This window comes from Schistocerca gregaria, chromosome 6 (assembly GCF_023897955.1).
Source record: "Schistocerca gregaria isolate iqSchGreg1 chromosome 6, iqSchGreg1.2, whole genome shotgun sequence".
Taxonomy (NCBI): Eukaryota; Metazoa; Arthropoda; class Insecta; order Orthoptera; family Acrididae; genus Schistocerca; species Schistocerca gregaria.
Genome location: NC_064925.1, coordinates 471,185,683 through 471,202,393, shown reverse-complemented (window position 1 = coordinate 471,202,393; position 16,711 = coordinate 471,185,683).

The window sequence follows — 16,711 nt, the reverse complement described above, 5'->3', positions numbered from 1 at the left end:
CTCAGATGTTGAGTCCCATAGTGCTCAGAGTCATCTGAACCATTTGATCCCAGAAGCACAAAGAACAAATAACACTATATAAAAAATACTATCCGGCCACGATATTACTGCACTTGGTCTCACGTGGCCTTTACAGGTAACACGCGGTGACGTTACAGTAAATAAGTTCAGTGGCGACTAAGGAAAATGCACCGCACTGTGAATGCTGTCAGGACAGTTGTGTGTATACTATCAAGTGTTTTACAGTGTCCTCGTGAAATATCACGATAAAAACTCACGATAAGCCGACCAAATCGCTGTCATTGTATTGTGTCGGACTTACATCATTTGTTAGATGAGGCAGTAGAATTCCATAGAAATTCACCAATTAAGAGATATATCGACTCACTACTGTCAATCTCAATTCCCGAAGGAGGTACACAGATCATATAAGGGCTCTAAAGAGTGAAAAGTTAAATAACACATCCTTAAACATTTTATAAGCGAGAACAATCACCCCGTAAGATTCGACGCCTGTTTGCGCATTCTGAAACACGGCAACAGCTTGCATAGATAATTAACGTTAGAAGATCACTGCTACATACACGAGCCTCTAGAGGGAGAAATGGGAATGAGCGTATGGCATCCATGGCCGGGAGGCCCCTATTCAGGGAAGCTCGGTCGCTAAGTGCAAGTCTTATTTCAGTCGACGCCACAATGGGCGACTTTCGCGCCGGTGATGAGGATGACATGATGATGACTACAACACAAAACCCAGTCCGCGAGCGGAGAAAATCTCCAACCTGGCCCGCAACTGAACCCGGGCCCGCTTGCATGGGAGGCGAGCACGTTACCACCCAGTTAGGCAGGCGCACTCTAGAGGGAGGAAAAAACGTAGCAAATGAACCGGCAACAGTCTACAACAACACACTGTTCACTCGTTTAAAATAACTGATAAAAATGACATCGTAGTGCTGATTATAATTTTTTTTATTTACATGAGAGCGTAATGGTGTCTAATGAAATTTACGGTATATTGATAATTTTCACCTTATGGACCGTCTGACAGCAACTGAATGAAACACAATTTTCGTGCCATACGCGTCCCGCCTTTATTTTCTACAAGGCGTCTCCAGTGGCCTGGAATATGTACATTTCTTTGCAATTTAGTTTAAATTTTGGTCACTGTACCTATAGGTTACGAGCAGTAATATTATGAGCTTATAGGTTGCGTGGACGCTTTTTTTTTTACATATTACGCACCTGTTGGATTTCTTGGTGTTGTTATTCTTCTAAGAAATGCCAATTTGCTGTTTTTTCCCACATTTCACAGCACTATGAATTGAACACTTGTTTTGATGCAGTGTTTTGGTTTGTGTTGCCGACTGTCAGATGTTATTGTGATCTGTCTGTGTATGCATTTGTGTGTGTGTGTGTGTGTGTGTGTGTGTGTGTGTGTTTTGGTGTGATATAATTTTTTTGTGTGGTCTCTCTCTCTCTCTCTCTCTCTCTCTCTCTCTGTGTGTGTGTGTGTGTGTGTGTGTGTGTTTCTGTGTATGTGTGCGCGTGTGGCCAGAAGGCGAAGGGGGATTGGGAGGGGGGGGGGGGAGATTTTTTACTGGTTGTGTGAGACGGACGATTTTTATCTTATAATTTCTTTTATTGAGTGTAGTAGGGAGCCTGATCTGATGTGTGTTTGTTCATTTATAACATGTTTGTTTTCAGCGCTAACTTTCTGAATGTGGAAGTTTTCTTGCATTTGTATGTTTCTCGTGGTTGCTTATTCTCATTATTTTCATTTTTTGTTCCATGTTTGTACGATGATGGTTACGGTGTTTTAAATATTCTGCAAATGTGGAATGGTTTGTTTCGTACTTCCAGCACCTGATATATCCTTTGTATTGTGGTTTAAAATTTCTGCATGCCATGGCTATCTACACTGCATCACAACTTAGATACTCAAGTTTATACAGGGTGAGTCACCTAACATTACCGCTGGATATATTTCGTAAACTACATCAAATACTGACGAATAGCGGAAAGGTCGGGGAAGAAGGCCAGTGTTCACTCTGTCTGCTTACCGGGGGGTCTCATCCGAGATGTGGAGGAGGCCCTAGCGGCGGCGATAGAGAGCACTGGGTGCACCCGACTGCAAATTGTTGCTCATGTCGGCACCAATGACTCCTGCCGTCTGGGTTCAGAGGTCATCCTCAGTTCGTACAGGCGGTTGGCGGAGTTGGTGAAGGCGGAAAGCCTCGCTCGTGGGGTGGAATCAGAGCTAACTATTTGTAGTATCGTTCCCAGAACCGATCGCGGTCCTCTGGTTTGGAGCCGAGTGGAAGGCTTAAACCAGAGGCTCAGACGATTCTGCGGAGAGCTGGGGTGCAAATTTCTCGACCTCCGCTATCGGGTGGAGAAATGTAGGGTCCCCCTGAATAGGTCAGGCGTGCACTACACGCCGGAAGCGGCTACGAGGGTAGCGGAGTACGTGTGGAGTGCACATGGGGTTTTTTTAGGTTAGAGAATTCCCTCCCTAGGCCCGACAAGACGCCTCCTGAGACGCGGCAAGGCAGGAGTAGGCAAAATGCAACAAGGAATAACAATATTAATGTGCTTATAGTAAACTGCAGGAGCGTCTATAGAAAGGTCCCAGAACTGCTCTCATTAATAAACGGTCACAACACCCATATAGTACTAGGAACAGAAAGTTGGCTGAAACCAGACGTAAACAGTAATGAAATCCTAAACTCTGATTGGAATGTATACCGCAGAGATAGGCTGGACAGTGAAGGGGGAGGCGTGTTTATAGCGATAAGAAGTGCAATAATATCGAAGGAAATTGACGGAGATTCGAATTGTGAAATGATTTGGGTGAAGGTCACGGTTAAAGCAGGCTCAGACATGGTAATTGGATGTCTCTATAGGCCCCCGGGCTCAGCAGCTGATGTGGCTCAGCACCTGAAGAATAATTTGGAAAATATTTCGAGTAGATTTCCCCACCATGTTATAGTTCTGGGTGGAGATTTTAATTTGCCGGATATAGACCGGGAGACTCAAACGTTCATAACGGGTGGCAGGGACAAAGAATCCAGTGAAATATTTTTAAGTGCTTTATCTGAAAACTACCTTGAGCAGTTAAACAGAAAACCGACTCGTGACGATAACATATTAGACCTTCTGATGACAAACAGACCCGAACTATTTGAATCAGTTAATGCAGAACAGGGAATCAGCGATCATAAAGCGGTTACTGCATCGATGATTTCAGCCGTAAATAGAAATATTAAAAAAGGTAGGAAGATTTTTCTGTTTAGCAAAAGTGACAAAAAGCAGATTTCAGAGTACTTGGTGGCTCAACACAAAAGTTTTGTCTCAAGTACAGACAGTGTTGAGGATCAGTGGACAAAATTCAAAACCATGGTACAATATGCGTTAGATGAGTATGTGCCAAGCAAGATCGTAAGAGATGGGAAAGAGCCACCGTGGTACAACAACCGAGTTAGAAAACTGCTGCGGAAGCAAAGGGAACTTCACAGCAAACATAAACATAGCCAAAGCCTTGCAGACAAACAAAAATTACGCGAAGCGAAATGCAGTGTGAGGAGGGCTATGCGAGAGGCTTTCAATGAATTCGAAAGTAAAGTTCTATGTACTGACTTGGCAGAAAATCCTAAGAAATTTTGGTCCTATGTCAAAGCGGTAGGTGGATCAAAACAAAATGTCCAGACACTCTGTGACCAAATTGGTACTGAAACAGAGGATGACAGACTAAAGGCCGAATTACTAAATGTCTTCTTCCAAAGCTGTTTCACAGAGGAAGACTGCACTGTGCTTCCTTCTCTAGATTGTCGCACAGTTGACAAAATGGTAGATATCGAAGTAGACGACAGAGGGATAGAGAAACAATTAAAATCGCTCAAAAGAGGAAAGGCCGCTGGTCCTGATGGAATACCAGTTCGATTTTACACAGAGTACGCGAAGGAACTTGCCCCCCTTCTTGCAGCGGTGTACCGTAGGTCTCTAGAAGAGCGAAGCGTTCCAAAGGATTGGAAAAGGGCACAGGTCATCCCCGTTTTCAAGAAGGGACGTCGAACAGATGTGCAGAACTATAGACCTATATCTCTAACGTCGATCAGTTGTAGAATTTTGGAACACGTATTATGTTCGAGTATAATGTCTTTTCTGGAGACTAGAAATCTACTCTGTAGGAATCAGCATGGGTTTCGAAAAAGACGGTCGTGTGAAACCCAGCTCGCGCTATTCGTCCACGAGACTCAGAGGGCCTTAGACATGGGTTCACAGGTAGATGCCGTGTTTCTTGACTTCCGCAAGGCGTTTGACACAGTTCCCCACAGTCGTTTAATGAACAAAGTAAGAGCATACGGACTATCAGATCAATTGTGTGATTGGATTGAGGAGTTCCTAGATAACAGAACGCAGCATGTCATTCTCAATGGAGAGAAGTCTTCCGAAGTAAGAGTGATTTCAGGTGTGCCGCAGGGGAGTGTCATAGGACCGTTGCTATTCACAATATACATAAATGACCTGGTGGATGACATCGGAAGTTCACTGAGGCTTTTTGCAGATGATGCTGTGGTGTATCGAGAGGTTGCAACAATGGAAAATTGTACTGAAATGCAGGAGGATCTGCAGCGAATTGACGCATGGTGCACGGAATGGCAATTGAATCTCAATGTAGCGAAGTGTAATGTGATGCGAATACATAGAAAGATAGGTCCCTTATCATTTAGCTACAAAATAGCAGGTCAGCAACTGGAAGCAGTTAATTCCATAAATTATCTGGGAGTACTCATTAGGAGTGATTTAAAATGGAATGATCATATAAAGATGATCGTCGGTAAAGTAGATGCCAGACTGAGATTCATTGGAAGAATCCTAAGGAAATGCAATCCGACAACAAAGGAAGTAGGTTACAGTACGTTTGTTCGCCCAATGCTTGAATACTGCTCAGCAGTGTGGGATCCGCAACAGGTAGGGTTGATAGAAGAGATAGAGAAGATCCAACGGAGAGCAGCGCGCTTCGTTACAGGATCATTTAGTAATTGCGAAAGCGTTACGGAGATGATAGATAAACTCCAGTGGAAGACTCTGCAGGAGAGACGCTCAGTAGCTCGGTACGGGCTTTTGTTAAAGTTTCGAGAACATACCTTCACCGAAGAGTCAAGCAGTATATTGCTCCCTCCTACGTATATCTCGCGAAGAGACCATGAGGATAAAATCAGAGAGATTAGAGCCCACACAGAAGCATACCGACAATCCTTCTTTCCACGTACAATACGAGACTGGAATAGAAGGGAGAACCGATAGAGGTACTCAGGGTACCCTCCGCCACACACCGTCAGGTGGCTTGCGGAGTATGGATGTAGATGTAGATGTTGAACCGATTCCACAGACTGAACGTGAGGACAGGGGCTAGTGTAATTGTTTGATACAAACCATACAAAAATGCACGGAAGTATGTTTTTTAACACAAACATACGTTTTTTAAATGGAACCACGTTAGTTTTGTTCGCACATCTAAACATATAAACAAATACGTAATCAGTGCCGTTTGTTGCATTGTAAAATGTTAATTAGATCCGGAGATATAGTAACCTAAAGTTGACGCTTGAAACCTCCGACGTTCAGTTGCGTGTTGTAACAAACACGGGCCACGGTCGGCGAGCACCATCTGCAGGGACGTGTTTACGATGACGACCGTGCTTACGAGTGTGGCTGTAGTGCACTGTTGTGGTTTGGTCTAGCTGTCGCAGTGTCCGCATGTAGCGCTTGCTGCTACTGTTATTCTGCATTCGTCTCCGCACGCAGACCAACTGTAGTACACCGTGTTACCAGACGTCTGTGATTGTGTAGTGTTGTAGGAACTGTGACCATGGTGTATTCGAAGCCTGCAGGGTGTATGCAGAACGGTACCCGGACAGAGAGCATCCAACGTGCCGCACATTGCAAAACATCTGCCGCCAACTGTATGCAACAGGTATGGTCGGAGCACGTAAACGGGTCCGTAACAGGCCCGTCACAGGAGAAGCGGTTCAAATGGCTCTGAGCACTATGAGACTTAACTTCTGAGGTCATCAGTCCCCTAGAACGTAGAACTACTTAAACCTAACTAACCTAAGGACATCACACATATCCATGGCCGAGGCAGGATTCGAACCTGCGACCGTTGCGGTCGTGCGGTTCCAGACTGTAGCGCCGAAAACCGCTCGGCCACCCTGGCCAGCAGGAGAAGCGGGTACAGTTGGTGTGTTAGCTGTTGTTGCCATGAACCCACACATGAGTACACGGGACATTGCGAGAGCCGGTGGACTGAGTCAAAGTCGTGTCATGCGCATACTGCATTGTCACCGCTTTCACCCGTTTCATGTGTGGCTACATCAGCAATTACATGGTGATGACTTTAATCATCGATTGCAATTCTGTCAATGGGCATTAACAGAGAATGCGTTGAAGTTCTACCTGTCTACCGATGAAGCGGGTTTCACAAACGACGGGGCAGTGAATCTACGGAATATGCATTACTGGTCCGTGGACAATCCTCGCTGGCTCAGACAGGTAGAGCGACAGCGACCGTGGACTGTAAATGTGTGGTGCGGAATCATTGGCGACCACCTCATTGGTCCTCACTTCATTGCAGGGGCCCAAACAGCTGCAACATACATCGCGTTTCTACAGAATGATCTGCCAACGTTGCTCGAAAATGTCCCACTGGAAACGCGTCGACGTATGTGGTATCAGCATGATGGTGCACCTGCACATTCCGCAATTAACACTAGGCTGACCCTTGACAGGATGGTCGACGGGCGTTTCATAGGACGTGTAGGAAGCATAAATTGGCCAGCCCGTTCTCCTGATCTTACACCTCTGGACTTCTTTCTGTGGGGTACGTTAAAGGAGAATGTGTACCGTGATGTGCCTACAACCCCAGAGGATATGAAACAACGTATTGTGGCAGCCTGCGGCGACATTACATCAGATGTACTGCGGCGTGTACGATATTCATTACGCCAGAGATTGCAATTGTGTGCAGCAAATGATGGTCACCACAATGAACATCTATTGGCCTGACATGTCGGGACCCACTCTAATCCACTCCATAATTGAAAACGGAAAACACGTGTGTACGTGTACCTCACCCCTCATGGTAATGTACATGTGCGTCAGTGAGAAAGTCCAATAAAAAGGTGTTAGCATGTGGACGTAATGCGCTGTTCCAGTCTCTTCTGTAACTAAGGTCCATCACCGTTCCCTTTGGATCCCTACGTAATTCGGTGCTCTCCGATACACACGATCGAACAGCGGAGGAGTGGTACTCAAGCGTCCACTTTAGGTTACAATATCTCCGGATGTAATTAACATTTTACAATGTAACAAAAGCATTTCTTTATATGTTCAGATATGCTAACAAAACTAACGGGGTTCCATTTAAAAAAACGTAGGTTTGAGTTAAAAAACATAGTTCCGTGCATTTTTTTATGGTTTGTATTAACCAATTACACTGGCCTCTCTTCTCACGTTCGGTCTGTGGGGTCGATTCGTCAGTATTTGATGTGGTTTACGAAATATATCCAGCGGTAATGGTAGGTGACTCACCCTGTATATTCCTGATTGATGGAATTTCTCCCTCTTGGCTGTTGGTTGGCTTAGGTGTGATTGGACGTTTTGCCCAGTGTTATATGCTATTTGGAAGTCCTGTCTCTCTAGGATGTTTGCAACTCTGTGTGTTAGTTTTATATGTGTAAGCCATGGTGTACAATCTGATTCTTTTCTGTGTGATGTTGTCATTGTATGTATTTGTTGAGTGTGTTTGTAAGTTTTCAGCTTGTGACTTCTCTTGTATTCTGGAAATGTTGTGTTTGTTTTGTATTTGTGTTTTTATTTTTTGATTCATCCTGTGTACAACATGTGCATCATATCCATTGCAAAATCAAATGGTTCAAATGGCTCTGAGCACTATTGGACTTAACATCTGTGGTCATCAGTCCCCTAGAACTTAGAACTACTTAAACCTGACTAACCTAAGGACATCACACACATCCAAGCCCGAGGCAGGATTCGAACCTGCGACCGTAGCAGTCGCGCGGTTCCGGACTGAGCGCCTGAACCGCTAGACCACCGCGGCCAGCTATCCATTGCTTCCATTGTAGGGTTGTACTCATTTATTTTTCATAGTTTCTCTTGTTGAGTGGGATTCTGTTTAATCTATGTAACATATGTCTTAATGCTGCAAGTTTCTGGTCGTGGGGATGGTTAGGTGTGGAATGTATTATTGTGAGTGTGGCTGTTGATTTTCTATAGATGTTAAAGGTATGTTTGCCATTTTCTTTTGCTATTGTAATGTCATGAAAATTTGTTTGATTTTCTTTTTCTTTTTCAAGTGTGAATTTTATGTTCTGATGAGATTTGTTGATTTCTGAATGGAGTTTATCTATTTTTTCACTTGGCTATCTACCAGAGAAATAATGTCATCCACATATCTGCACCAATATATAATTTTGAAACTTTCATTAGTGGTTATCTTTTGAAATATCTGATATTCTAGGTGACTGATGAAAATGTTTGCTAATGTTCCTAATATTGGGGATCCCAATGGCTGCCCATCACGTTGTAGATAATATTCATTCTCGAACTGAAAGTAGTTTTGTTTTTCTGTGTCGAATGAAATCCGTGATGCTGTGTGTGGTACATGTATGTTCTTTATGTGTTCTATTAGGTTTCTTGTGTTTATCACTGTTCTGTTATTTTCTGCTTTATAGTGTTTTGTAAATAACTTTTGGAGGTGTTTGGCTATGTGGTATGTTGGGGCTTTCTTGAAGTTGATAATAGCTCTCATTGGCATTCCATCTTTATGTACCTTTGGTTGACTGCGGAGTTTTGGTGCTTGTGGGTTTTTCTGAGTTATGTAGTTGTTTTTTTTCTGTGGGTGTGTGTTCAATGTTTTTCAGTGTTCGCTTCACGTTTGCCTGGAACCTTGTAGCTGTATCTCAATTCAGTTTTTGTATGGCGTTGGTGCTTATGTATTCCTTGGTTTTTGTGATGTATTGCTCTTTGTCCATGAGTACTGTTACATTTCCCTTGTCTGCCCTTGTTATTAATATGTTGTTTGTTAACTTGGTGTTTTAACCTTTTCATGGTAGCTGCTTTTGTTTGGTAGTTCTTTTTGTGCGTCTGCCTTTTATTTCTTCTTTTACTAGTTCTCTTGTCAGTTTTGTGTTTATTTCACAAGTATTTTGTTGTTCTTCACGTGTAAGGATGCAACTATTTATTTACAACCGGTTTCGATCACAGACAATCATTACGGTTTCGAACTTGCGAAGAAAGCCATGAAGACGGAAACATAACACATTTTGCAAACAAATAAAACAGTCAAAGACTTGAGATACGTAAGCAAAACTTTTTACAGTCGCAGCATCGCATGACACGCATGTCTTCAGATATGGAGGGTAACATGGTCAAGTCAAAATTTAAGAAATATTTATTGTAGCTACTCACTATCAGAGCAATGGCTCAGTCAACAACAAGCGAAATAGTGGCAGCCTGGCATACAAGTACAATCCAAGAGGTCAGAAAGCTAACCCAAAAATCATACAACTAAAGACAACACAATTGCAAAATAAGAGAGAACTTTTAATCTAACAAAACGTGATAATTCAGTAAACACAAAGCAGTGAAAAATAGCTATGATCAACACAAGGTCCTTATACACTGATGGAAAAAAAAAATCACAAGACCAAGGAGGTATGGGGCATAAAAGAAAGTTTGTAGTCATGTTTCTACGTCTATCCAAATTGATGCATGAATGTCGCATGAATGGCTCTAGTGGCGCTACGGTGACGATGCATATCAGGTTTGCTTTAAATACACTCTGTAACCATCGTGAGCGTCACTTTCTCCTGAGACTGGACGTAGGGTGTTTGGAGTTAGTCAAGAATGCCTTTAAGGCGACAAAGACGTGCCGTTATCAGCTCCCCCCTGATTTACAAGAAGGTCGTGTAATAGGGCGACGAGAAGCTGGATATTTCTTTTGCGATATTGCAGAAAGACTTGGCAGGAATGTAAACACTGTAAACGATTGCTGTCAATGTGCCACGTGGTACTACCAAGAGGGAAGACTGTCGCTTTCGGCATATGGCTCTGGCGCTCCGTTCCGCATCTGCAGGAGCAATTTGAGCAGCAGTTGGCACTACAGTGACACAACGAATTGATACAAATCGGTTCCTTCAAGGACAGCTCCGAGCCAGACGCCCTGTAGCGTGCACTCCACTAACGCCAAAATACTATCATTTGCAACTCCAGTAGCATGAAGGGAGAGTTCATTGGACGGCAGGATGGAAGACTTTTGCGGTTTGTGATGAAAGTTCTATCTCGGTGCTACTGATGGCGTGCGTTGGTTAGAAGGAAGCCAGTTGAGAGCGTGCAACCAACCTGTCTGCGTGCTGGGCTCACTGGACCTATACCTGGAGTTACGGTCTGGAGTGCGATTTCGTATGGCAGCAGGAGAACTCTCGTGGTTATCCTACGCACCCTGAGTGGTGAGTCGACTGTTGTGCTGCAATTCATGAACAGCATTCCAGGGGGTGTTTTCCAACAGGATAACGCTCGCCCACATACCGCTGTTGTAACGCAACATATTCTATATAGTGTCGACATGTTCCCTTGATCTGCTCGATGACCAGATCTGTCTCCAATCGAGCACTTGTGGAACATCATCGGACGATATCTCCATCGTCATTCACAACCAGCATTAACTGTATCTTTACTGACGACCGATTGCAACACGCATGGAGCCGGACAGTGTGGCCGAGCGGTTCTAGGCACTTCAGTCTGGAACCGCGCGACCGCTACGATCGCAGGTTCGAATCCTGCCTCGAACATGGATGTGTGTGATGTCCTTAGGTTAGTTAGGTTTAAGTAGTTCTGAGTTCTAGGGGACTAATGACCTTAGATGTTAAGTGCGATAGTGCTCGGAGCCATTTGAACCATCTGAACACGCATGGATCTCCATCCCACAAACTGACATCCGGAACCTGTACAAGACAATCCATGCCAGTTTGCATGCTTGCATTCAACGTTCTGGCGGCTACACCAGTTATTATTGTACCAGCTCTAGTACCTCCCGCCGCGGAAGTCGAACACGCACCAGAACAAATGGACGTCGTCAGCCCATAGGGGGCTCCGCGTCCACGGCGGCTATTGAGCGCAGCCGCTCTCGAGCAGCGAGGGCGCCACCGCTACTCCACGTGCAGACAGCGGCCAATAGCCGCTCCCTCCGGTTTCGTACATAGGGACACGCTCTGCCCTAGTCCTCTCAAACCTACGCCCTGCCTATCAATTTTGTCCGTCTGGTCGCTTCCTTCCTCTCGAACCGTCCTTCCTATGTCACCCTCCACAACACCAACTCCCGTATCTTTTATCCCACGGCTGGTGTCCCCCAGGGTTTTGTCCTCTCCCCTCTCCTTTATCTCTTGCATATAGCTGATATGCCCAAGCCACCCCCAACAGTCCACCTTCTCCAGTATGCTGATGACACCGCCTTCCTGGCTCTCTATCCTACCATTCAACGGTCTCAACGTACCCTCCAAACCCACCTTAACCAGTTCACCACTTGGTGTAACCAGTGGTTCCTCCATCTCACCCCTCCAAAACCCAGGCAATCATCATAGGCCGCATCACTCGCTCCTTTCGCCTCCGTGATTTCTACCTCACCCTTTATGGTCATCCCATCTAGCTCACCCCCACCCTGAGATACCTTGGCCTCACCCTCGACCGACACCTCACCTGGACCCCTCATCTCCAGACCGTCCAGCAGAAAGCTCATTCTCGCCTCCGCCTTCTGAAACTCCTGTCTGGCCGGACATGGGGATTGCATCCTTCTACCATCCTCCACACCTATAAATCCCTCGTGTGTCCTATCCTCTGTTATGCCAGTATCGCCTGGATCTCCGCCCCCACCTGCTTTTACAAGGCCCTCTAAATCCTAGAACGCATGTGCTCCACCTTGCCTGCCGTATCCGCCTTCCTTCCCCCACACGGTTCCTGTATGAACTGATCCCTTTCCCCCACCTCCTCCTGTTCCTCCAACATCTCCACATCCTTTACAGTGTCCGCAGGCTTGATCACCCCACCCTCTGGTTTCCTACTTCCTCTCCACCCCTCCCATTGCCGCACCTCTATCGCTGTATCCCTCCCTCTCTCCACCTCCACACCCTCCATCTCCTTCATCAGAGCAATTTCCTGGCCATGACATCTACCCTTCCTTCCAACTATAACCTGGCCTTATTCCCTCCCCCTCCCCAGGGCCCCCTTTTTCCTCTCCCCTCCTTCTCCGAGAGCGGATTTTCCTCCTTCCCCCCCCCTCTCCCCTAAGACCCTGCACCCCATACTTGCCTCTTTCCTTCCCACATCCCTCCCTACCTGGCCCTCTTCAGCGCGCCCCCCGCTCATCTCCCCCTCTCTTTCCCTCCCTCCCTTCTTCAGGTCTCCCTCATCTCCTAGCGCCTGGCAGATCCTCTGTTTTGATCATCATCAGTGTGCCACATCAGTGTTGTGTTTAGTGCGGTTTCTTCTGTGTGTCAAGAGGTGTGATTTTAATTGTGTACTGCCTTGAGGTTCGCCGTCAATGTTACGTTATGTGCTACGCCATCCCTCGCTACTTTTATGCTCCAGTCATACTGTGCCTTGTGTTCTTTTAATCGTCGCAGTGGGTGGCTTTTTGCGTGTGCTACTTTTAAACAGTTTTTTATCTCCTTTTTAGAGTCACCCCGTTTTTTGTCTATTGCCTTCCATGATGTTACCCCTTTTTTATATCTATGTTCACCATATTATCTCCATTGTTATTTTTAAATGTCTTCTATTGTTTGTTCTATGTCTTTTGGCTGAAGAGCACCGCATATGCTGCTGCCAGCCCACCCCGATAGGGAATTGAAATACAATAAAGAAAAGAAAAACCTAGTCCAGCCGGTCTGGTACTCGCTCTGGATTGCGTCTCTATCTCGGCGGTACTGCGTTCTGGTCATTACTCGTTGTTGACATTTGCCTCTGGTTCCGAGTGGATTTACTGTTGGTGTTTGGTGTTGTAGTTTCTACAAGCCTCCGTTGTCATTCTGTTCCTTGTTGTGTCATAGTAGGTCGTTGTCGGTTGTCGTTGGTCTGTCGTCCGACCCGTCCTTGTGTTTACAGGTGTTGCGTGCTCCATCGCCGGCGGCTTCCTCGCCTGGCGGCTCCGATCCGCAGCCCAAAGCGTTCCCGCGGTTCATTTTGGTTACTACATTTGCAATAGCTTATCTCACGCTTACATTAGCCTGTGATCTTGCAATGTTAATCATTTGAATATCTTACCTAGACAAATTTATTTCCTAAATTTCATTAATTATTTTTTGGTGTTACGATTTTTTTCCGTCAGTTTATAATTATATAGAAATTTTTTATTAAAAGGAGTGCACAAGACAACGAATTCTTTATCTGTATATACTGTACAGCAACGATACAAAAAAGATCCGTGCACAAGCTTTTGCATTATGCCTGTAACAAGCTTGTCTATTATGGCTGTGTAGTGCATAAGGCTAAAATGTTATCGTTCAAATTTGAAGAAATATAAATGTAATGTGATGTTATCATTTCTTTGGACATCTTATTCTGTTTCGGTATTCACGGCTTTTTCTTCTGTCTTGTTCGTGTGTACAGCACACACGATGGTATGACAGAAACCGGTTGTAAATAAATAATTCCGTAAGACAGCACTGTGTCGTCATCCATTATTCCGAGCAGGTCTTTATATTTAATGCGACTGCAGTGACTTTGTCGTCTTTGTGACGCATATGAGATGAACTTATTAAAAGAAGCATCCAATTCCGAAACGAAGAAAATCTTCGATCAGGCCGAAAATCGAATCTGGGACGCCGTGTGCTAGAAGTAGCGACACTGACTAGTACATCACACACAGACACACACACACACACACACACGTGCGCGCGCAAGTATGAACAGAACACGTCAGAATTCCCCTGCAGTTTTGAAATTGTCACGATACGGGACACACTTCAACAACGAGATGATTTAATATTTTAGTTGCTGCCAGAGAGGAAGTTATGTTTTCCCTGTGGTTTATGAAGCAACGTAACTCGACAACTAACTTAAGTACACGAAAGAATACGTTGTAACACAAAGTCCACCAAAACTGTGTCACAATATACCGCAAATTTCATTTTTATAACAGAGACGTTTTTAATTTTATATTTGTTAACGACAGTCTGTGCTGCCTTTTCAGATGACATGCGGTATGTCGAAAAGCCACAACAGTTACAGAAATTTGCATGACTACAAAGTAAAAAGGTACAGTAGGGTTATTGGCATGTATGCCTTGAAGCGAACAGTACAACATATACGAGAAGTGATCAGAAGCTAAGGTTAGAGGGCCGACATTCCTGGAAATCATCTGTTAATAGAGAAATTAGTAGTGCGCGGTAATTCTGATACATGCGGTTGGCAACGGTGCAGAATTTCATCCACCCGTCATCTACAGCGCTAGTTGTAGGTGAATACAAATGGCGATTCGTTGGGAAAACTGGTCTCGCGAAGAAATACGCTCAGTTATTCGATTTCTGTGGGCGAAACATGTAAGCACACCACAAAAAAGGTGTCGAAAGTTTGCGGCAGGTAGAGAAAACGTCACCAATGTGGATCGCAGTGGGCATCACGGAGCACCATTCCCAACAGGTTTCGCTCCGGGCGATTTTCTCACTCGAAGGAGCCCCTCTCAGGCCAGCTATTCCATGGAGGCAAGAATAGTGGGAGACGCCGTGACGTCACAGCTGCGAAGCTATGTGAAGCCGAGGGTAGCCGTCTCAATCCGACCAAAACATTGCTGCTGTAAGCTTGTATGAATAGGCTTGTCGCTCGCTTTTGGGAGAATTTTGCGCTATTATGGTGACTTGTGTGGTGTTCGGGTGTGCGAATCGTTCTGATTGTGATGCGAAATCGAAGGGAATAACGTTTCATGTGTAACTTGTCTCGCTAAGTGTTATTTTACAACTTCATTGTGAACGAACGTGTACTACATCTCTACTTGTACTATAGCGTATTTTCCTCCTTTATGATTTTAGATTTCCTAAAGATGAAAGTCGGAAAGCTCTGTGGGAGAATGCCGTGAGGAGGAAGAATTGGCGTGCGTCTAAATGAAGCGCTATATATTCTCAGCATTTTCGAGGACATTCACCGAACTTTCCTTTCAACAGTAAGGCTCCGAAACAATTCTGTACCATCAGTTTTCACTACACACCCAAAACATTTGCAAAAGGTATGTTAATTCAAAGAATTAAATTCTTAGTTTTCAAGTTCACGTTTCAGCATAATACGTACTTATCGTCGATAATCGAAGTGTTGAGTAACTCACTTTGTCTTCATAATGTACCAAATTAAAAGCTAACACTACATTAACTAGCGTAAAGTATAAGCCTAAACAGGACACTGTGTAGATTTGGCATTCTATGTACCGTATTTCAGTAAATATTGGTGGTAAGGAACAGTGTTTCCCAGTAGTGTAACGTAACTGAAATGTTCCAGTACATATTAAAAAGAAGATGTATTTATGGGGCTTTGGAGGGAGGGTATAGCTAACTTAGTTTTCAGTTTCTATTATTTAGCTCTAACTCCGAAAGTAATTGAATACACATGTGAAGTTAATTTTATCAGTTATGTGAATATTTAAGGCAGTAGTTTGTGAACATCTCACTCTCTGGTCTACTCTGTTGTACAACATTTTTATTGCACTGTCTTAGCTAGTTAATGGTTGTTATGTCCTAGGAGTAATTGATACAGCTCTAGTTTTACTTATATATGTTGATTTTGGCAGGGTTCCTTCAGGTCATTTGAATACATTAATTTCACTTTCCACTTCATTAAGTCCTTACACATAGCTTTTGCCTAGGAATGATTCCATGCTATGTACAGAATTTAAGAGGGGAGGTACTGGAACACTGAAGTGTTTCTGCATCTACACAGTATGTTATAAAGAGATAATCTGGTTCTCCACATTGTCACGCAGAAGCAAATTTATGAAACTCCTTTTTGATGAGCATCAGTCTTTGCACACAAGAGAATATTTGAGAAGAAAATTCAGGTTCACTGTTTAGATTATGAGACTACTTAAGCTAACAAGTTTGTCTGGTATAATTATTTAGTGAAGTCACAGAAATTAACACTTGTACTGTGTTAAATATAACTCTGTATTTGGGTTAAGCACAGCAAATGAACATTTCTATTGTTTCATGCACTATTAATTGGCATTCTCCATTGAAAGATATCATTATTGATTAAAAAGTTGTGGCACTACCTTCTTGTTACCATTATCCACTACTGTGGAACACTGAATATGCACCAACCACTAATGCAAAATTAGATATAAAACACAATTTTGTATCATTAACTTTTGGACCAGTTGTATTGAGAGTTTGTTAACTGACAGCACCAATAGCGATACAGTGTGATAGTTAAACAAGATACTCCAGTAGAAATATTTTACGTGTTCAGAGTTTATATTTTTTCAATAAGTGAGTATTAATTGTAGCTTCGCACATTGGGCATTTCAAGTTGTCTGCTGAACACAACAATGGTTTTTGTTAGAGTAATGAGTATTTTATGAACAAGATAAATAGTTGCTGGAAAAATAGAATTTATATTTCTGGAAAAGACTAAGAATCGGAGTAATTAGTGG